The sequence below is a fragment of the Amblyraja radiata genome, chromosome 10, assembly GCF_010909765.2.
Source record: "Amblyraja radiata isolate CabotCenter1 chromosome 10, sAmbRad1.1.pri, whole genome shotgun sequence".
NCBI classification, from domain to species: Eukaryota; Metazoa; Chordata; class Chondrichthyes; order Rajiformes; family Rajidae; genus Amblyraja; species Amblyraja radiata.
This window is the reverse complement of record NC_045965.1, coordinates 54,110,744-54,133,477: the sequence shown is the minus strand read 5'-3', so window position 1 is coordinate 54,133,477 and position 22,734 is coordinate 54,110,744. Positions and strand designations below refer to the sequence as shown.

Genomic DNA, 22,734 nt, shown 5'->3' with positions numbered 1-22,734 from the left:
AATTTAAGATGATGACTAAGTGTAAATTTATTTTGAAGCAGAATATGCCGACTCAGTGTGGAATTCATCGCCTGGGATCATATTTAGTTCAGACGTGTAGCGCCAACCTTCTTGGCCTGGAACATTGCGTGGCTTCAAAAGCAAGAGTGACTCTGGCAAAACACCCTGAAAGCCTCACACCAGAATTTTCCCTGAAAGCTTTGACAGCTGGCAAAGCGCGGAGCTCAACTGCACTGGCTGTTAAAGCTGTCAATGGTTGTTAGAATTTTTTAATGTGTGGTATTTGAGACTGTAACATTTTTTAAAATTGGTGTCAAACATTACAAAAATTAAAGCTGTTCAAAAGTTTAAAAAAAACACCCCGAAAAAGAACTAAATTACTAAAAAAACAAACTATATGAAAAGAATGTAAAGAAAGGTAACTTACCTTTCAGTTAGACGTTTACAAAATCATGAAGGGTACAAACAAAGTGGATAGCGAGCAACTGTTCCATTGGTGGGGAGTCAAGAATTAATGAACATAGAATAAAGGTGAGTGCCAAAGGAACTGAAGATTACATGATGAATATATATCTACACTTGGTTTGTATCTGGAGCTAGGAGGTGTGTTTAATTGCACTGCGCTTAGAATGGTTAGAAACTGGATGAGCTGACAGTGCTGTAATCATTTGGCAATTCTGTGAATCCTCTCTCTCTCTCCCTCTTAGTCTATACCAATGGTATCATTGATCCTGCATCAGATCTAAACTACATTGGTTGAATGGGGAAATATAGAGCCAAAGTCAGAGTCTCAGTATAATGGGTTGGTAACTTAAAACTGAGACGAGAAGAACATATTCTTCTAATAAAACAAGGTTCTTTGAAAACAAAGTTTTGTGTCATTGGGATCTTCCACGGCAGAGAGTTGTGGAAGTTGGACTTTATGGATATTAAGGATATTAAGGTGAAGGGGAAAAGATTTAATAGAAATCTGAGGGGTGACTTTTTCACACAAAGGGTGGTGGGTGTATGGAACAAGCTGCCAGAGGAGGTAGTTGCGGCTGGCACTCTCCCATTGTTTAAGAAACTGTTAGATAGGTACATGGATAGGACGGGTTTGGAGGGATATGGACCAAGCTCAGGCAAGTAGGATTAGTGTAGCTGGGACATTGTTGGCTGGTGTGGGGAAGTTAGGCCGAAGGGCCTGTTTCCACACTGTATCACTCTATGACTATAAGCAGGAGAGTGGAGCTGGATACTAAGCAGGTCATAAGAACACATCTCCTCAGGCTGTGCAATAATGTCATCAAAGCATGACTGATCTCACTGTAGGCCTCAAGCCTGCGTGGCTGCCTGATCTGTTAACTTAAAGTTGTAAACCTTGTTTCAGATTCCTCCATAAGGAGAAATATCCCCTCAGTATTTATCATGTCAAGGCCACTCCCAATTATTGCTTCAATGAGATGACTCGGTTTTCTGAATTCTATGGAAAATGACTCTGGAAACCCATAGCATTCTGGAACTTAAAAGTGGGTCAGCGTGTAATGATTTAAGCAACTTAAAGCTATTCCATTCAGAACCCCGACTCTGGCCAATGGGATCCAACACATTACATCTAAAGCCTTTTTTTGAACACAAAACAATATTACCATTCATTATTGGCCCGGAATTTCTGGAGGAATATCAACAGTGTGCAATCAAGGATCCTGACTGACTTTTGCTGGCAATGTCTCATCTTCTTTCCAGTTATGGTTGCCTCATGGAACTAAGCAACCAAATTCCTGTAATTTCCCTTATAGTTACGTAGAAAACTACACCAGGTTTGCCTTCAGGTTGCTTAAACCCTGTTGACTGTATAAGATTGACGTAAACCAGTTTAACATTGATCATGTATCTGTTCACTGTGGATGGCAAAATTGTAATAAGGTATTGCCTTCCAGTTGACTGGATAGCGTGCAACAAAAGCTTTTCACTGAACCTCGTATACATGACAATAAACTAAACTCAAACTCAAATTTAAACATTTGCTTAGGTTTAAGTATTTTCATTGATTTTACATTTGTAATAGTGTTATTAATGTTTCTGCATGTCAGATGCATTGACAACATTCCAACTATTTACTGTTGGTGTTTTTGGCAGTCATCACACTTGGGGCTTGACTTAGCTGTCAGACTAATTTTGTAGCCGGGGTCTACCTTTAATGGTCAGAGGGCCTTTGCTGACCACATTGAGGCCAATTTTGTTTGGGTTATTGATGCAAGGAGATATGCTGCAGATTTAACAGGAAGAGGAGCAGCAAGGGTAGGTGGGTGATCAGGAAATTCAATTGACAATGTGTTATAAATTATGTTGGAAGGAACTGCAGATGCTGGTTTAAACCGAAAATAGACACAAAAAGCTGGAGCATCTCAGACAGCATCTCTGGAGAAAAGGAATATGTGACGTTTCATGTCGAGACCCTTCTTCAGAAATTATTACATTGCGTCTTCCGTAATAAAATACCCAAGAAAATTTGCATTTCCTAATCTCTTCTTTGTCACTCATTCATCTCTTTATCATTCATTCCGAAAGATAAGACACAATTCGGATACACATTTTTTTAGCATGTCATGGTTAGCAGAGTCTGAAATTTGCAAAGATCACTGCAATCTACATTGCAATTCTATTGGCATAGGCACCAGATATGTGAGCTCATATCAAATGCTTATGACATTATAAGGTATAAAATTTTTAATACTGTATATCTTTATTTGAAGACTGACCTGGTATATGCAGAAAGAGCCAACCACGAGAGCAATTTGTAAAGAATATATTGTCTGGTTAGATGTCCCAAAACTATAATTTCATTCAACATATTCAAATCACCACATAAATATTACATTTTTGCTGTTACTTTAGCTGTTTAATATTAATATTAATGATATTTATATTATGTTATTTAATGTAGAATATCCTTAAAATTGAATGTAAACATTCTAGATGCAATAGCCTGTTTTGTAGTCAAATAAGACATTTCCAAAACTCAATTAGAATGACATCTCGACCCGAAACGCTACCCATTCCTTCTCTCCAGAAATGCTGCCTGTCCCGCTGAGCATTTTGTACTCCTGAGTACTCCAGCATTTTGTGTCTATCTTCGATTTAAACCAGCATCTGCAATTCTTTCCTACACAAGAAATTTAGAATGTTCCTTTGACAATTGCAATCTCCTTCGAAAGCTGGTAACTTTTTTTTATGAAGATATTTAAATCAATAACAGCTATTATTATCACTTTACAACATTATTTTAAATCCTCTTCAGCAATTCCCATGAAATGAACAGCCCTTCAGGTGAAGGTGTATTCCCAGGTTGTTTTTACTCATTAGAGCTGTTTCCATAATTTATTTTTAATTATGCAATTCTGGAATTACCTCAGAAGTCTTCCAAATTACTTCCTGCTTTCTTACCCTGTTTACAATGTGGTCGCTCAGTCCCTGTTAATATTTCAATAATATATCTTAATGAGCTGGATAAGGAGTAGTTAAGAATACCGAGACTGTGAATTTAGTCGCAGCGGATTAAAAAGCTCACTTGTGCTTATAAAAAAACCCAAGCGAAGCACTTTAGCTGAACGTTAGATTTACCTCGTCCAAATGGTTGTAATTTCATGTCAAATTGAAAGCAGCCGCAAACTCTTGTGCAGCATCAATGTAAACATTGTCATTCCCCACATCAGCCTTCCTTACGACCTTGGTGAGATTGTGCCAAATAATTGAACACAAAGGTCCTTGACATAAGAAAAGATATTCAACTGAAACAAGACTATTCCTGAAATAGCCAAGGTATTGAATGCTTTGGTACATGTTGATCTTGTTTGATTTTCACTTATTAACGCATTGAGTTCTCCAAACAGATTTCACTATTAACACCAGAACTCATTGTTCAAAATATTGACAGTAATAGAAATCACAAAAATTATTAAAATTAATTTCCCTTCTATTAATTATTTCCCATTATAGTATTATGGAACTTCCCTTCAACACTTAAGTCTGATAAACATGCATTTGCCTAACAATGCAAACAAATTAATTATTCTAGAACAAAAGAATGGGCAAATAAATTATGATTAATAATTTGAGTTTAAAAACACTCTGATAACATGAGCAGGAATATTAAAGTTAATAGTATCATAAAAAATGAAATTGAAACCCCCATAATTTGCTAATCCCATGAGCACAATAAAAGAAGTCTTCAACTTTTAATAAACATCACAGACTTTTGAAGAAAACACATTTAAATTAATACTCATATCAGGACAAATTGACACAATTATTGAAGCCTTTGTTCAAGACAACTGGCAGGGATGAGAAATTTAAATGCTACAAACTAATTATTACTTGCATTGTGTGGTTCATCTCCCTTCACTCAATAACATTAAGATGAATGGGTGTTGAAGAAAAAAAATCAGCCTCCTTTCACAAAGGCATAGTTAAAATTGGCAGCTGTCACCAGGACAAGTTATAGCAAAAGCCTCTATATCATTCTAATTCTACTTACATGAACATTGCCTTTGCAAATGCATTAGAAATATCTTAAAGTAGATAGTTGACCTTCTGCTGATGTTCTGTCACAGAGATGTAACAGCAGAACTTTCTTTCCTTTCCATTGTTATATTTCATTTTACTGACTCTGTCCCTTTCTCTGTATTATACGCCGCTTCCTGTTTCTTTTCCACTATATTTTTAGTTTGTTTTACTTTGTATTCTCTTTCCTCATCTGAATGTGACTCTCACACTTGCCCACGTTGAGAGATGTACATATTTTGAATCGTAACATCTTTGGTGCGAAACCCATAAACAATGTGATGCAGAGTATATAAAGGGTAGATTGCGATCTGTAAAGGTGTCTGGGAGATAATATAGGATCTGAGATTGTTGATCCTTGAAACATGTGTGGAATATGGGATGCAGAGCCTAGGATGTTGGGGTATTCAGTAGAGCTGAACTCTGAAGAAGGGTCCTGACCTGCAACGTCACTTATCCACTCTCCAGAGATGCTGCCTGACCCACTGAGTGACTCCAGCATTTTTTGTCTTTCTTTAGTAAACCAGCATTTGCAGTTCCTTGTCATTACATCCTGAAAACAAATGTAGTGCATTGTACATGGTTTTATGGCTTGAAGCTGGATCATGAGATCATGTTGGTGATTTGAACTGATATACAAGTTACAACAAAAAAGAATAAGGTGAACATTAAACAAACTGAGCAAGTGGACAAAAGCCTTGCAAGTTTCACCAGCGCGAGGGAAGAAGTTTGTCCACATTGAAAATAGAGACACGAAAAGTGAGACAAATCAAGGATCACAAAGAATGACCAATGGTAAAATTTCAAAATATTAAATTCTGATTAAAATGATGGCGCTCACCTCAAGATGCAAGAGGCGATGAGGTAGATTTATATATGTAGAGTGATTGTAACTTTTGGAAGTACACATTGACATGTTTGTGGATGTTGTCTTACAAGTTTATAATGACAGAACCAAGATGTACACTGCAGCTCTTTTCTTGACTATAAAATCTTAGTTTTTTCAGTGGTTTATTTTAATGAAAGTTGCATTGACATGCTTTATGCTTTCATGGAACTTAGTCTTGTCCAGAACCTATACAAACTTAGATTATATGACTATCGGTAAAAAGTAGGATATCTATATATTATGACATTCACCACAGCACAATACATCCAATGGATAACACTCTAATCTCTTACACTTTATATTGTAAATGTATTGTCCAAATGTAAATGTATGTCAAAGAATAATATTTCTCATTGTCATTCATGATGGGGTAGTAAATAATGCAGTAAAATGATTGCAGTAAATAATCTTTACAAACTGCACTATTCTTAGCCTCTAATTACCAAGACATTATAACGATGGAGAAATGATGAGGTAAAAATAATGTAAATTGTTTTTTCAAAAAAATCATTGATCTCGTTGAGAAATCTAAAATTGAAAAGTAGTAAAAATGCTGGAAACACTCAGCAGGCCTGCAAGTATCTAGGAAGGGAGAAGAAGATTTAATATTAAGGCCAATGACCTTTCATCAGCCCAGATCATTAATGTAATCGGGCAATCAGTTGCCTCAACATTTTGTTCCAGTGACTTTCTATTTGACTGCTGGAAAATGTGCTTGCCAAATTTCAAATAACATTACAGTAGATAGGTTTCTCAATGAAGTTATCCAAGGAACATGCATTAGTTTCATGTGGATGGATTTCAATAAAAGCGTTTTCCATCCCGAATATTTAAAATTTTATGCATCCTAAACAGGTGCAGCGCAACAAATAAGTATATCAGTCATAAAAATTAATTCTCTTCTGTAAATAATTTCCTAATTTCCACACATATGAAAGAACAAGCCAGCCCATAGACTTACAAATTCAAAGGAGAAAATGGAGTTGGATTGGACACACCCTCAGGAAACCTGCCACAAACATCACCCGGCAAGCCCTGAAATGGAACCCCCGGAAGGAAAAAGGAAAAGAGGTCACCCCAGGAACAGCTGGAGAAGAGGTGTCCAGACTGAAATGTCTGAGAGTGGGCTCAACTGGGAAATCTTGAAAGAACTGCCAACAACCGAGTGAGGTGGAGGACATTTGTCAATGGCTTATGCTCCCTTGAGGAACAAAGGGCTTAAGAAGAAGAAGACACGTATGAAATGTTCAAAGTTACTCCATTCATTCAAATATGTAAATGATTCTATAAATCATAAGTATTCAATTGCAACAGCTGGTAGTGTTCTCTATCTTTAAAAGAATCAGCATAAGATCAAAACGTATCCTTTTAAAATTCTTTCTTTTAATAATTTCTATCATATTCCCCAGATGTTCACAGATTAATATACACCAAGTTCCTTAATGTACTTGCAGTACTGATACAAGTAAAAGTACAAGAGAGGAGAAGATAATACCTTGCTCATGATACAGTTTTCTCAGAATCTCATCATTTAGTGTTGTTAACTATTCTGAGGAGATTCCATTCACTGGTCTGTAGATTCTGACTCATCATTGTATTAACGTGAGATATACCATAAAATGAAAAACAAAAGTAAGAACTGTGCTAAAAACTTGTTGTCACTATTTTAACTTCAAACTACACCCTTCTTAACAATTTTAATGCAGAAGGGTCTCGACCCGTAACGTCACCCATTCCTTCTCTCCAGAGATGCTGCCTGTCCCGCTGAGTTACTCCAGCATTTTGTGTCTACCTTCAACTTTAATGCACACCTGGGACAATGGAAGCAAGCACAAACATATGTTCAATGTATCAATTATTACTTTTTATTAACAATTTCTCAAAAAGGAACCACACCTCTATGTTTAACTATGAGAATCAAGCTATTTTCATAAAATGACATGTAATGATCAATATTTTGGGCAAAAGATTGGAATGGAATGTCACTGCTTAAAATAAACTCAGTGTTGACTTATGGAATTCCTTTATCGTATGGAGTTTTCCCTTGAATTTACCAATTATTCCCAAATTATTATAACTGTTGTGATTTATTTATTATATCATCGTACACTTTGTACTTTCCTGCCAGTGTCCAAAATGCATGTTTATTTTACTTGATCATGATAAGCTTACACCAATGAGATTTTCTGAGTCATCCAATTACTTTTCACAGAAGAAGAATAACACACATTAAAATTAATGGTGAGGACTGCTTCCCTTTTCCTTATGTCTTTTTCCAACCCTTAACACGATAAATATTTTTGTATCCAATTGAAAAAGAAAATCATGACATCAATCTATCAGTATTATACAATCATATTAGAGCACTTTCCCTCTAGTTACAACCCTATGGACGATAAATAGGCTCCATCAGAACCTCTTCAATTTCATTCTAATATGCTTTTTGTTTAAAATTAATATATAATGATGTCAAGATTTTTTCATGTGAGATCTCTAGTATTTCAAAGAAAGAATCACATTGGTATTACATATCTTCTATTTAGAATTTAGTTCAGTGTTTTTAATACGATGCTTATATGCTTGAGAGGCGTATGAGGCACAAGGTGCAGGTCATCCTGAAAAACCCCGGGCATCCCCTCCATGTAATTCTGGAGAGTCAAAAGAGCACTCGGAACAACAACCGGCTCCTCTCCCTGCCCTGTAGAATGGAGCGGTTCAGGAGATCCTTCACCCCTGCAGCCATTAGATTTTATAATTCGGACCGCTAGGCTGTAGGGGGATGCATTTTGCAATTTTTAATTTTTAACTGTTAATTATTGGTCTTTTTTAAAGTATTTATTGCTCTCAGGTAGTGTCCACATTGTATTCTATGTATTTTCTGTCTGCGTTTGTTTTGAATCTGTGGGTTTGTTGGTTGGGGGCTTCTGGACATCTGAATTTCCCTGAGGGGATCAATAAAGTATTTTTTATTATTATTATTATTATTATTATTATTATTATTATTATTATTATTATTATTATTATTATTATTATTATTATTATTATTATTATTATTATTATTATTATTATTATTATATCTTCAACTAAGATCAATTGCATTAGAGACCAATAAACTGCATTTTAAATCGTATTGTTTGATTAGCACACATTTTTATTTTATTGGTTAATGCCATTTAGGTTAGTTTCCTAAAATATAATTGATATGTTTGTTTTTACAGAGACATCATGTTCAGAAATTTACAAGTTATATTTTGTGGTAACACTTTATATGTTGTATGTTACAACGAATTGCGCCTTAATATTGGGATAAACTTCAATACAAAAAAGAACAGGGCCTTCATTCTTTTTGATTTATTGGATCTGTATGGGACTGAAATCTGCTATAACTTGCAATCACATGTACAGAATGTAAATGCGTTTAGGTCGAAATAAAAGTAATCAGGCATTAGAAATATCACCATTCCAAACTCATTGTCTCTTTTGCACAAACAGAAGAGAATAGATAAACTGCAAATCATGTCATAATCTATATCCGGGCACTGAAATACTTAGACAGCTCACAAAGGACAATGCTTTCACCATCATTCACATTCACAAGCAATGCATTCTTTACTATTATCATTACCGTTACTTCTTGGAGGCAGCAGTGACATTGGTTCTGACACTGAAATAAAAGCACTTGTCACTTCCGAAAACAAAAAGCGCATTCCTAATGTAAAAACCCGGAGCTTGATAAAAATGTTCCTTCATCTTTAGTTCTATGCACCAAAATTGAGACACGTAAAGTTCGAATAATTCAGAGTCACTGCCGATTTCAAACATGTTGGTAGATGCCACCTCTGGTTGTCCAAGGAAATGTATTCACCATTCTATATTTTGGTAACCCACTGCTTGCAAAGCTTATTCTTTTCTGATTCAGTGTCAACCAATGTGTTCATGTTTTCTCCAATGTTACTATGTTAAATGTTAAATGAGAACAATTTATTTTAACTCTTAGCATGCTGCATTGTGAAGATTGTAGATCAACTGGGTGATGATAATTAAGGAAATTATATATGTTTGTCATGATATCACCCTGGTAAGTGATACACGTGTGTACAAGCACGTTATGTGCAAAAACCTTTGCACATAATTTGCCTTCTCTGAATATTGTCATGGCATGACAGTGCATTTCACAATTTTCGAGCTCAAATCCTTGCCCCCAAAGAGTTGTGTGTATGGAGGGGAATTGCTGGTAAATACCTGCCAGCCTGGCATGTTCTCATAGTTTCCAATATTTTTGTCACACTGTTTGTGCTCATCTCGCAAATATATATTTCCCAATCTTCCAACATTACGCATTGAGCAGTTCAATAAAAGTTAACTTCTGGTTTCTAAAACTTTATTTTCCTTTGTTCATTTTTAATAACCTACCTTACTTCACAAAAGTATGTTATGCACATTAAAATAAAGTGGAGGCAATTCCATCACCTGGTATCTCTTGGTAAGTTATTGGAAGGACAAGAACTGGGTAAAGTGGGAAGAAAAATCAACAGTATATTAATTAGGGTTTAGGGCACTGCATGTAGCATAATTCAAATAATCACCAGAAAACACATGAACGGCTTGACCTTCGACCTCAGTATTTGTGGAAGCACGTGATTATTCCCAAACGTCGTTTTGTTAAAAAAAAAAAAATGAGTTTGTGTAACTTATTTCCTGCTGGGAATAACAGCAAACGGGAACTACAATGCCGCATTGGAAAATCTATTTTTGCAGTTACTGCTATCGACAAACTGAGAATTATTAGGATGTTGCTTGCATTTTGTATTGAGAAAATTCAATGTTCCTTCACTGAAAAATAATGGCTTGATTTAGTGTCACTGTTTCAAAATGCGAGTGCCTTAGATTGAAATTCATTGCACGATCAATAGTAGGTATTAGCGGGACATTATTTTAATTAGTTCAACACTTTTAGCTATTACAGACTTGTAATTAATATTGTTTCAACATTGAAATAAACACCGGTGGGTGATTGTATGTGGAAATGAATTGTTTCCATTCACGGCTGTTGCCGGGCCAGTTGCATAAACTGGTATAAACGGTTGATGGTATAAGGGATGCAGTATAACGTATAGGTGGTGATATTAGTTCTGGGCGTGGCACAGCGCATAATATGTGACACCTTAAAAAAAACGAGTCACTAATTAAACTTAAACTAAACACTATATTTTAGTCTCTGTTGGAAGGGTCTTTGCAGTTAGGTGTTACATATTTTTTCCATATTTAATCCCTGGAAAATATTTACAGCTAACAATACGCCATTGTCAGGATAAGGTGAACCAATCTGTTTGGGGCCATGGACACAGAAAATAAAACTATCAAAATCCGAATCAGTTAGTTTAGGAGCAACCTGTTCCTGTGCCATGTAATCCTCTGTGCATTCTGTAGACCTCAGCACAGCCAAGTTAATCTCCCTTTAATAAAATATGAATAGTCATTAGCAATGAGTTTCTGGTGCATACGTGGTAAAATATATATATATGGGGGAGAGTTGCATTCTTATTATACGGCGAAGGGACCAAATTGCCTCTCTCTGGTTGATGTGGTCTCATTATGGAGAAATAAAAGTATCATATCAATTACTTTCCAGCCATTATCAGAAGCCATTTTGCTTTCATAAGCAGCCCACTAGTTTCCGGTTCACAAAGCATAATATACTCTCGATGTGGCCTGAACAGAAAGAGTAAAAGTAACTGCGAAACATATACCGCAGAGCTAGAAAGGCACACGAGCTGTGAGCTATGCATGGTGAACCGGCAGGACTGTGAATATCGTTTCAGTGCTTTTTTGTTGTTGACAAGAGATGGGAAACTGCGAATTAACGTGAAGCTCTTAACCCTCGCTCTTATTTACCCTTGCAAATGGCCAGAGTCGAGGTCGGCAGTGACTGGGAGCAAATTAGCTGAAGAGGAACAAGGGAAGGAGTGGTGGGGCCGGACTCAGAGACGGTGCAACGATTTCGGATTTCTTTCAGATTGCTGCTGTTAGCTCAATGAGAACGGAACTACACCTCGTCAAGAAATGGCTTCAGAGGTGGCTTTAATTGAGTTAAAAAACACCGAAATCCACTCAGAAATAATTTCCTCTTTGCAGTCACAAATAAATGGCAGTTCAAAAGAAATGTGTGAACTTGATGGTTTTGGGGGTTTAAATGAAGCTTGGCGGGTGTCGATTTGCATTGATTCGACTCGTGTTTCACGTTGAAGAACACATATTGCCATGTTTCATGAATACCTGCTTTCAGATTCAGTCGGAGGGAGAGAATACAGTAACTGGCTGTCGTGAAGGTAAATCTGTATTCTGAAGTTTTATTTCTCCATGGTGCAGGACCATTGGACAAGACTACAAATGACTCCTCGGTCCCCATCGTTCACACATTGCTTGTCTGATTGGTTCGGTAGCAACGTCTCTATAGCGAATTGATCTTACAACCACATTGAAACATGCACCAGAAATAAATAATCTGTTGGACACGAACATACCAGAAACCACGCTTCTTTCAAGACACAGAGGTATTGCTACACCGACGCTCCCCCATTCGGCATCCATATCCCTTCCCAAATCTAAATGCACTCAAAATCGAACCGGCATGCATTTTGAAAGGTGATTGCCTTCCCAATTCATTTAGCTTGTATCGCATGGCCGCGCTTACAATTGGTATATTTACAGCAAATACACAACGAGTTCGAGTTGGATTCTTCTCCCAACAGATCGCTCCAAAGGATGGGAGGCGGGGGGGTTCTATTGTTGATACGCAGTGTAAAATATCTTAAATAATAGAAACGCGACTCGAATATTCACCGACGCGCGTCTCGGCCTCGCGTTGCCATTTCTCACGAAGAGTTGTTGTCGGGCATCAGAACCCCACAATTGCAAGAAGGAGAAAAAAAACCGTGCACTTGGTTTTAGTCCATTGAAGTGCCGAAGAGTGTACTCTCCTCGACTACGCGTATTCTTAAGCAATAACAACGTAATCCGTATTATACACCCAAGAATACCCGTCACCGAAGAGAGTCTGCATCAATCTAGCAACATCTAGCCAATGCCAAAAAAAATCCACACCTATTATCAAGAAAGATGGGTTCCAAAGAATGAATGAGTAGGCGATCCCCCTCAGTACACATCAAGGCAGGTTTCCAGTAAAACCACTCTGCAAAGGGAAATGAATAAAATGCATTTGAAGTATATCGTTTTTTGTTTGCGGAATTTGTGACCATTTGATTTCTCTTTTCCAAAAGAGTGCACCGTTTCAAATTACAGCCTATTTGAAAGAGCAGACCCCCAAATTGTAGCGCTCAATAATACAACTCACCTGCCCAAAAACAGCGGTACATTCATGGCATGTCGTGTAGTTGGTTGCAATTTTCGATCCTCCACGTTTCATTCTGAGCAGTTTCCATCTCCTTCGCCATTCAGACGGAGGGAGCCCAAAAGTTAAGTTCCTGGGAGGGGTGCGGGGATGTGGAGGTTTAAAAGAAAGGAAACATGAATTCATTTGTTTGTTTATGAACCCCTTTATCTAGTTATGCGTTTCTTTCTAAATAATTTAGGCGTAGGAGGAACAAGAGTGAGAAAAGAGGGAGGGGGTGGGGTGGGTGTGGATGGGGAGGGGTATTAAACGTTGATGACGAAATATCGATACGAAATATTCAAAGATGACATTTATTAATCAACTGTGAAAAAAAATAACGATTCAACAGTCAGTTTTATACAAGTAGCAACCAGAGCGGTTGTCCACGTCGATTGAGAAGGGAAGAATGATGCATCGTAAAGTATTGCACAATACATCATTACAGGCCTCCACATATAATCCTTTAACTACATTCCCATAATGGGGAAACATTCAAATAATACAATTCTGCATTCATGCAATTCCTCTGAAGTTGTTTGTTGAATGCTGATCAATCCATTGACACTCCCGTGTTTCGTATTTCCTTTTCTCTCTCTCGCTAATAAAAGGGTTAGGAGCCAGGAGAAGAAGAAGAAGAAAAACACAGCCAGAAGAATCTCTCCCCCCCCCCCCCCCCGCCCTTTTTTAATGGTTACTTCATTCTTCAAACATTGTAATAACACCGCTTATGGATTATTTGTTTAACATCTGAAACCTGCCCAGTACCTCGAAAGCTCCGTGGCGGATGAGATTGGCAGAGAAAAAAAAATAATCAACAGTCAGAGGGGGTTACGTTGAATGCCGAATTTCAGAATCACCTCGAGAACGCTGCGAATATCGGTGGGTTCCAGGGTGATATTCCAAGCCATGGACTTGAAAAAAAAATGTTTGTCCTAATGCATTGTAGAGCACGCTTTCCAAAATGTGTACGTTTTCTCTCTCTCTCTCTCTTTCTCTCTCTCTCTTTCTCTCTCTCTCTCTCTTTCTCTCTCTCTCTCTCTCTCTCTCTTTCTCTCCTTCCCACTCTCTCTCTCTCTCTCTCTCTCTCTCTCTCTCTCTCTCTCTCTCTCTATCTCTAAATGCAAGGCGAGACCTTCAACTCTAACATCGTGCTGTTTCCCTGGTTGCGTCCATGGACATAGACAAATCACTCTCGGTTTAATATTCATAACAACAGTTATATCGGTGCATAAAATGAAACAAACAAAAAAAAAACAATATGCTATCCAGGCTTTTCCTAATAGGAGAATATCTGACCAATTCTCTCCGTGTTATCTATCATACGATACCGACACCATCTCTATCCATTTCGTGGTAGTACGCCAATCAAATTATGAAATGCGCATGTACTAGACTATCCAAGATACCAGCTACCAAAAGAAAATACTTAAAAAGCTTTCGTCCAAATTACAATGGCTAGTCGACATGTTCTGCAAAGTACAGCCAGATCTTACCCAGGGAAGAGTCGGCGGTTTCAGCACCACGGATAGCTCAATCCTAAGAGACGCAGGCAGGAGCGACACCGAAGCTCGGCGCAACAAAAGCTCTTGTGAATCGAATATGAACCAGGCGAACTACTTACTAGCACCATTTCCTCTGAGACCGCTGCCTCTGGGTGCATATTCATACCCCACCCCCCACCCTCCCAACTGCCCCCCCCCCTCCCTCCAGGCTACGGTATTCCCAAAAATGACTGAGCAAGCCACTGTCAGGCACAGCACACGAACCCTATGTTACACTCAAACGCCTCACGGCACCAGCCAAGACACATCATATGCTAAATACCTTTGTTCATTGATTCCCACGTTGCATCTAGTCAAAATAGCGCCGCAATTACCCTTCGATAATTCGATTAGCCATTGCGAGCAGATTTTTATTCACATTTCAGTCAGAATGAACGTAGCGCACAGCATAACTCCATTCCTGCGTTTCACTCACTCTCGCGACATATATTCGTGTATGCTGAGCAGCCTTTTGTCGGCTCCTGTTATTTTGCAGTCATCCACAGCGGCTCCTGGTCTGTGTTTTCTATTTAACAAGAAGACCCACTTTTGGAAGGACCAAAAACAAAAAAAACAACAAAACACACACACACACACACACACACACACACACACACACACACACACACACCATAGACTGTGTTACTTGATCTGCACACTGAATAAAATATAAAAGCAGAAAATTGAAATCAGTTCAGATAATTCGCAGCAGATGACAGCAGATGAGTGGCGGAGAAAAAAAATCCTCGCCGCACAGCTAAGCAGTGGGTTTCATTTCAATAAAATAACGGAAGATGCAACTCCGCGTTGTCATTGACACCAATTTTTTTTTACCACTCCCTCCGAAGACAGGGCTTACCTTTTTTTTCAATGGAGGTTCAAAAGCAATCGGTTGCGAGGTCGAGATGCGATATCGATGTGTTTCTTTACCTCTTGCATGGAGGTTGCTGATATGAGGGGGAGGGGTGTGGGGAACAGAGGTGGGGGCTGCGGGGTTGACTGCAGCTCCATTCAAGCCTCGGGTAAAAAGGTTGTTCCCGGCTCACCCCTCCCCACCCTAAACCCAACCCAACCCGCCTCCCCGCCACCTATTTTAGTCATTTTTTTAATTGTTGTTTGCGACGCCGTTCCGCTCTAGGGGCTACACGGCACCAGAGATCTTTGCAAAAATATCTAATCAAAGTGAAACAATTACGACCAGTTGTCGCCTGCCACAACGAATGAGTGTAACTCGGCACCAAAAAAAAACATTACTTGGGTACTAGATCTGCACAGGGTATACTTGCCAGATAAAGTGATTAGATCTGGGCATCATTTAACATAATACGTGGATCCCAAACATGCTAATGGTGGATTAATTGAGGAATATCAGATGAGTCTACTTCATAGTCTCTTATTCATGAGATCTCAGTAGGAGCCGTTTAATTCCTTTGAGACGCTGTTCACACACACACACACATATATATATATTATATAGACACACACACTCACTATACATACACACACACACATATGATACACGAGTGTGTGTATATGTATAGTGTGTGTATAGCATAGTGTGTGTGTGTATATATATATATATATATATATATATATATGTATGTGTGTGTGTGTGTGTGTGTGTGTGTGTGTGTGTGTGTGTGTGTGTGTGTGTGTGTGTGTGTGTGTGCGTGTGTGTGTGTATATATATATATATATAGGGAGCTCCGAGTGATTTCATGATTAGGATTCCAACGCTGACACATAGCGCCTGATGTTAAAAAAAAGATTCTTCTCTCATCATAATAATCCAGCATCTTTTTAAAAGTTGGGGTTGTTTCGAACCCTCTTGCCATGCCTACTTTAAATATGCGATCTGCGCCACATAAGAGAGGCCAGCGCTTTTTTTTCTCTCTCTCTTGGGATGGGTCACGCAAATCAATAATTGGGGTCCATCGGATAAACTTTCATCAACCCACCCGCTAGATAATCTCACGAGGTTTGACGTTGCCGGTCATGCATCCCAACTCACTGGCTTGCTTTACATTTGGAATGAGTTAGGGTTGAGAGAAAGGGGTCTGGCTCACACGAGCAGTGACCTGGCACTTGGTTTAACGTTCAGTCGCATTTGAATGGAACAGAGAATACGTCTGTTTACAATGCTGGCTCTTTCCAGGTAGAGTTTACCACCCACTGTTGGAGTCTCTCTTTTTATGCATCTAACAGGATATATTGTAACGTGCATGTCACATTCCTAACTAAAAGTAAGATTCACTTTGCAATCCAGATGCCCAAGTTACATGTTTTGCCATAAGGACTATTTTGCTGCCAAAACTGGCCTTAAAATACAGATTAACTGATTCTGCGCGCCATTTGTCAAACTTAAGAGTGGATATGTTATTAATTTGTTGACATGCAAAAGTCAGAATTGGAAATTCCAGATCAAAACCTTAAACTGTTCTGAGTGGAGATACGAATGTATCAATTGATGTCTGTTTTATTGTTTTTAAATCTTCAAAGAAGAAATCTGACAGCCGGTAGCAGAGGCATTAAAACAGGTAAAGCAATGGTAGAGGTGTCTGTACTCAACTTATACTGCAGTATCTGTTCGCGTCTGTTTCACGACACTCAAAAACCACCCAGACGGTGACTCATTTACATCACACTGGTTACGTCTGCTTGATGAAGTGGATCTGTAAAACGGATTTTTTTAAAACATTCCTGGTGGAATGCAATGGGAGCGTTGAAAATTAATAAAGGATAGGTCAGAGTTTAGGGATAACGTGTTCTGGCCTCCCCACCGGAATTCCGCCAAGAACCAACGCTCCAACACTGTTTCTATCCCTGACAGTTAAGCATTCCTCCGATGATTATGAACAGTTGCAGTCTCTCCACAATTTCCCTGATTAATGCAACTTTAGCTAGGAGGTACAGAAGAACCTTCTGCCCAGTACCACCTGCTCGGTCCAGTGTTATACATCCAGCAAGCGATAGTCAGGGGCTGTTGTTTATATGCAAGAAGGAACTGCAGCTGCTGGTTTAAACCGAAGATAGACACAAAAAGCTGGAGTAACTCAGCGGGACAGGCAGCATCTCTTGAGATAAGGAATGGGTGACGATCCGGGTCCAGACCCTTCTTCAGACTTATATATACTGCAGGTTGAGCGGAAATCTGCAGGTTTTTTTTTATTGCGGTTGTTCCCATTGACAATTTAGAAAAGGGCACATTTATTAATTTGATTGTACTCCGGATCTTCAGATCTAATGGGCAATATATTAACAAAATCTCCCTGCTCCAATTCTTTATTAGATGTGAAGCAACATGCAACAAAGCTGGGGCTCCATTCGCGTCTAACTATTGCCACCTGCAGGCCAAGTTTATATTGCTCTTCACTTATTTATGTCAACCTCCCACCCAACTTAACATACAGTTTTTCTTTCCTGGGAGGATGACATGTGTTTGAAGTCGATTTGTTATTCCGACAAACATGGTAAGCAACGGTAACAATGTGAAAATAGCACGGGCTACTGGAAATCGGAAATACTGAAAAAGCTATTTTGGTCATGTTGTCTCTCTGGAGAGAGAGAGGTAACGTTTCAAGTTACCAATCGGTCTTTCGTCGAGTATGTTTATCTCCCCTTAGATGCTGCTTGTCCCGCTGAGTATTTCCTTATTTTGTAGTTATGGTCATTAGAAATCCCAGCTTCCCTTACCTTGTTTGATGTTGTAAAATGTCTAATTTTATTTAAGATAAACTGATAAATCCTAATAAAATATGTTTACAAATGTACACGCCCAGCCAGGCTATAAATGTAACTCTCATTTTGTTTTCATATTCAGGCAATCGGATGGATGTATGTTACCTTTATACCATAATTTGGAATGGATTGGAAGTTGGTTTATTTTGATAGATCTGCTATATTTAGAATTTGGTATAGAAACCAGCACCTCAAACTCGTTTTATTAATAATTCTATAGCTTGGGACAAATACACGGGAAACATGGTATTTCCCCCAAATCAGTGCTCAATTGGGCTTTAATCTGTTCTTCTCGGTGTCATTGTCCAATCTATATTTCGCAAAGACCAGTACGACACTGCCAACTCCATAGTTTCTAAGCAAGATGGGCGTCATCCCTTTCTAATCGGCCATTGGGTTCTGACTATCGATCCGAGAAATAGTAACATTTTCCTGATCAATAACAAGTTAAAGATGAACTAGTTTGTTCAGGTCTATTCCAATTACTAATGACCAATAACAATCCGCACAAGCCTTTTGGGAGAACCTATTCTCAATTGAAGGTGAACAACAAACAATTAGATCATCAGAATATTAGTTAGTTTATAAATTATTCAGTTTTTCCCTCGAATCTTCTTGCTTCATTTCCGTTGAACTCCACCTTCCAAGTGTGAATAACTAGGAGAGGACACGCGGAGAGTGGGCGAACAAAGCTCTTTGTAGGCAAGTAGATAATATACAGAATGATCAGAGAGAAACGGCTGCATTTTGCTGTATCTGATTAAGTGGATCGATAAAACGCAAACTGCGTTTAAAACTGCCGAAAAATATAAACATCATTCTCATTACCTTACATATTTGTATATGAATAATAGTAATTACGTTGAACATATCTTTATTAGATATTTAAAAAATAATAAATTAGCAGATAAATCCATTGTGGGTACACGGGACAGTATATGTTTAACCATTAACATAACATAAACCCGATATGGGTTATACATCCGACAGCAGCGTTTAATAAAACAAGCTATTAGTTTTTATGATCGCATTTTCTGTACTTCTGCCGAATTGGAGCGGGGCTAGTTAAGGATAAAATTGTAAAGTGGCCAAACCAGGATGTCCCTCATCAGACAGACCGCGGGCGCCCCCTGCTGCTTAAACACAAAGCTGAAAACAACCAGAACTACGCATCAGCCTCCTCTCATTCATTTCCTCTCAATCCTGAAAGACCACAGGGAAAAAATTGGAGCAATACGTGTTTATTTCTTACTCTAATCGGGGAGACATAATATCGCATCGCAGAATAGATCAAGTAATAACCCCCCATTTTTTTTTTTATCATGTACCTGTTAAATAAATTTAAAGTTAAATAAATTCACTCCACAGCAGAGAGGGTGAAATCAATAATTGCAAAACACCACTTGGTTGACGAGTTACAACTTCTATAGTTGTAACAAACCCAAAAAGTGACACAGTTGTGTAAACGATGTCTGTTTAACATGGGAAATGCACCAAGCACGAATATCCTCACGCCCTCACAGTGTGAATACTTTTTTTCTATTTAAAACTTTCAGCCCAAAGTATTGCAGGTTGATGTGAAAATCCACATCCACGAAATTCCACCACAGAGTTACTAACGTTTAGAACTACAATAGCGTCATGCGAAGAAACGAGTTTATACGTTTAATAGAGAGCAATATTCGAAACACTCTGAATCGTTTAAATGATCTGGGTGAAGGATTAAAATCAAGATTCTCTCCAAACCGTGTCGCAGAACAATGATTTACTTTTGGTGCGCAGCTACAGAATGTAATCACGCGTTACAGGATTAATTGACCTACACTGTATATTAACAAATACCCGATAGGAGGCACACGGCAACACGTTAGGCTATGCCCAATTTAAATTAAGTAGAAGCGCCTTACCAGTGGAGTCATCTTGGAGATCCTTTAAGCTTTCTGTAGTTCCCATTTGAGTGTGTTGTGGGGAAAAAAACGCAGATATTATTCGTTTGCAAATAAGGGTCCGTTGGTATCCATGTTTTTGTTGTGCTTTTGTCTTAATCATTTTCAGCCAGCAGAATAGCAGCAAAGCTATAATTGTGCTGTTGAAATAAATTACACAGAGCAGAAATCCATCTTGAGTTCTGTAACCTGCCAACCGTGTTTGAGCCTCCTCCTTTCAACGCAGCTCTGTGCAATTTAAGTAAATACATATATATTCTAAGATTCTGGATCTTCGGTGTGGTTAGCTGCGGACAAACAAGGCTGGTTAGTTTATGCTAATGCCTGTTTTATCCCACACAGAAGCACACAGCTGCTTTCATCCAAGGCAGAATTGTATTTGTCTCCTGATGCTGCGATTGACAGGTCGGGCTAAAGCAGCACTTACTCACCACGAGGCCTGGTAGGAGACTCCCTGCTATCTGCAGGACTGGACTGAAAGGTGTCAAGCATTATTACCAATGAACGTTACACACAAACACCCTCCGTGCTGTGTTCCGAGCGTTGTATATATGAAACAGTGCGAAAGATATTGCGAAACCAGGAACATGCATATATCAACAGCACCACAATTCATTCAACGTGTTGAAGAGCTGCCGAGAAAAGAAAAAAAAATGCAATAGAGCAAAAACAAAAACAAAAAACAACATTATTCAGAAGAATCGACGAGGGAACGGGAATGAGTTAGATTCCGAGGTGGTCTCAACTGGGCACTTTGCACGGATAAAGCATCTCACGGACCATGGGCTTTATCAAAAGCCTAGTGAATGTTCACTACCACAAGATAGACCCATAAATGCTGGAGTAACTCAGCGGGACAGGCAGCATCTCTGGGGAGAAGGAATGGGTGACGTTTTGGACTGAGAGTCAGAGGAGAGGGAGTCTAGAGATATAGAACGGTAAGGTGTGAAAACGACAGATCAAAGTGGATGCTGGTAAGGAAATGTAGAATGGTTCAAGACACAAACAATCTCCCCGAAATACTAGGGGACTGAGGATCTAGTGGGAGGGAGGAACTGAAGGGAATCCACATTAGTCAGAAAATGGTGTTAGGTAAACTGTTGGGACTGAAGGCAGATAAATATCCAGGTTCCTGATGGTCTGCATCCCCGAGTACTCAAGGAAGTGGCCCTAGAAATTGTGGCGATCATTTTCCAATGTTCTCTAGACTCTGGACCAGTTCCTGTGAACTGGAGGGTAGCTAATGTAACTCCACTTTTTAAGAAAGGAGGGAGAGAGAAACGGGGAATTATAGACCAGTTAGCCTTACATCAGTAGTGGGGAAGTTGCTGCCGTCAATTATTAAAGATGTTATAGCAGCACATTTGGAAAGCAGTGACGGGATCGGTCAAAGTCAGCATGGATTTATGAAGGGGAAATCATGCTTGACTAATCTTTTGGAATTTTATTGAGGATGTAATAACAAGTAGAATGGATAAGGGAGGGCCAGTGGATGTGGTATTGGGGGTAGGGTATTGTCCCACACCAGAGGTTAGTGTGCAAAATTAGAGCACGTGGTATTGGGGGTAGGGTATTGACATGGATAGAGAACTGGTTGGCAGACAGCAAGCAAAGAGTAGGAATTAACGGGTCATTTTCGGAATGGCAGGCAGTGATTAGTGGGGTGCCGCAAGGCCCACTAATTGTGCCCAATTGTTTACAATACATATTAACGATTTAGACAAAGGAATTAAATGTAACATCTCTAACTTGGCGGATGACACAAAGCTGGGTGGCAGTGTGAACTGCGAGGAGGATGCTATGAGGCTGCAGGGTGACTTGGATAGGTTGGGTGAGTGGTCAGAAGCATGGCAGGTGCAGTATAATATGGATAAATCAGATTCAGATTCAGATTCAATTTTAATTGTCATTGTCAGTGTACAGTACAGAGACAACGAAATGCATTTAGCATCTCCCTGGAAGAGCGACATAGCAAATGATTTAAATAAATAATAATAAGTGATAATAAGTGTCCGGGGGGTGGGGGGGGGATTGGCAGTCACCGAGGTACGTTGTTGAGTAGAGTGACAGCCGCCGGGAAGAAGCTGTTCCTGGACCTGCTGGTTTGGCAACGGAGAGACCTGTAGCGCCTCCCGGATGGTAGGAGGGTAAACAGTCCATGGTTGGGGTGAGAGCAGTCCTTGGCGATGCTGAGCGCCCTCCGCAGACAACGCTTGCTTTGGACAGACTCAATGGAGGGGAGCGAGGAACCGGTGATGCGTTGGGCAATTTTCACCACCCTCTGCAATGCCTTCCGGTCGGAGACAGAGCAGTTGCCATACCATACTGTGATGCAGTTGGTAAGGATGCTCTCGATGGTGCAGCGGTAGAAGTTCACCAGGATCTGAGGAGACAGATGGACATTCTTCAGTCTCCTCAGGAAGAAGAGACGCTGGTGAGCCTTCTTGATCAGAGTTGAGGTATTGTGGGTCCAAGAGAGGTCATCGGAGATGTTGACTCCCAGGAACCTGAAGCTAGAAACACGTTCCACCTCCGTCCCGTTAATGTGGATGGGGGTGTGCGTGCCACCCCTGGACTTCCTGAAGTCTACAATGAGCTCCTTGGTCTTCTTGGAGTTAAGGGCCAGGTTGTTGTCAGCATAAATGTGAGGTTATTCACTTTGGTGGCAAGAACAGGAAGGCAGAT

The 22,734-nt window shown here is 39.3% G+C and overlaps 1 long non-coding RNA gene across 4 annotated transcripts; it reads right to left on the bottom strand.

Moving 5' to 3' along the window:
• Positions 1-6,794: 6,794 nt before the first annotated feature.
• On the bottom strand, positions 6,795-14,473 carry LOC116977960. Of its 4 annotated transcripts, none has more exons than XR_004413342.1 (4): positions 14,318-14,473; positions 12,786-12,915; positions 9,845-9,937; positions 6,795-7,242 (listed from the first exon to the last, which is right to left on the bottom strand). It is a non-coding gene; the product is annotated as an uncharacterized LOC116977960 (long non-coding RNA). The 4 variants fall into 4 exon arrangements; XR_004413340.1 differs by lacking the exon at positions 6,795-7,242 and adding an exon at positions 12,536-12,623 and having other exon boundaries at positions 8,509-9,937; XR_004413341.1 differs by lacking the exon at positions 9,845-9,937.
• Positions 14,474-22,734: the final 8,261 nt, after the last annotated feature.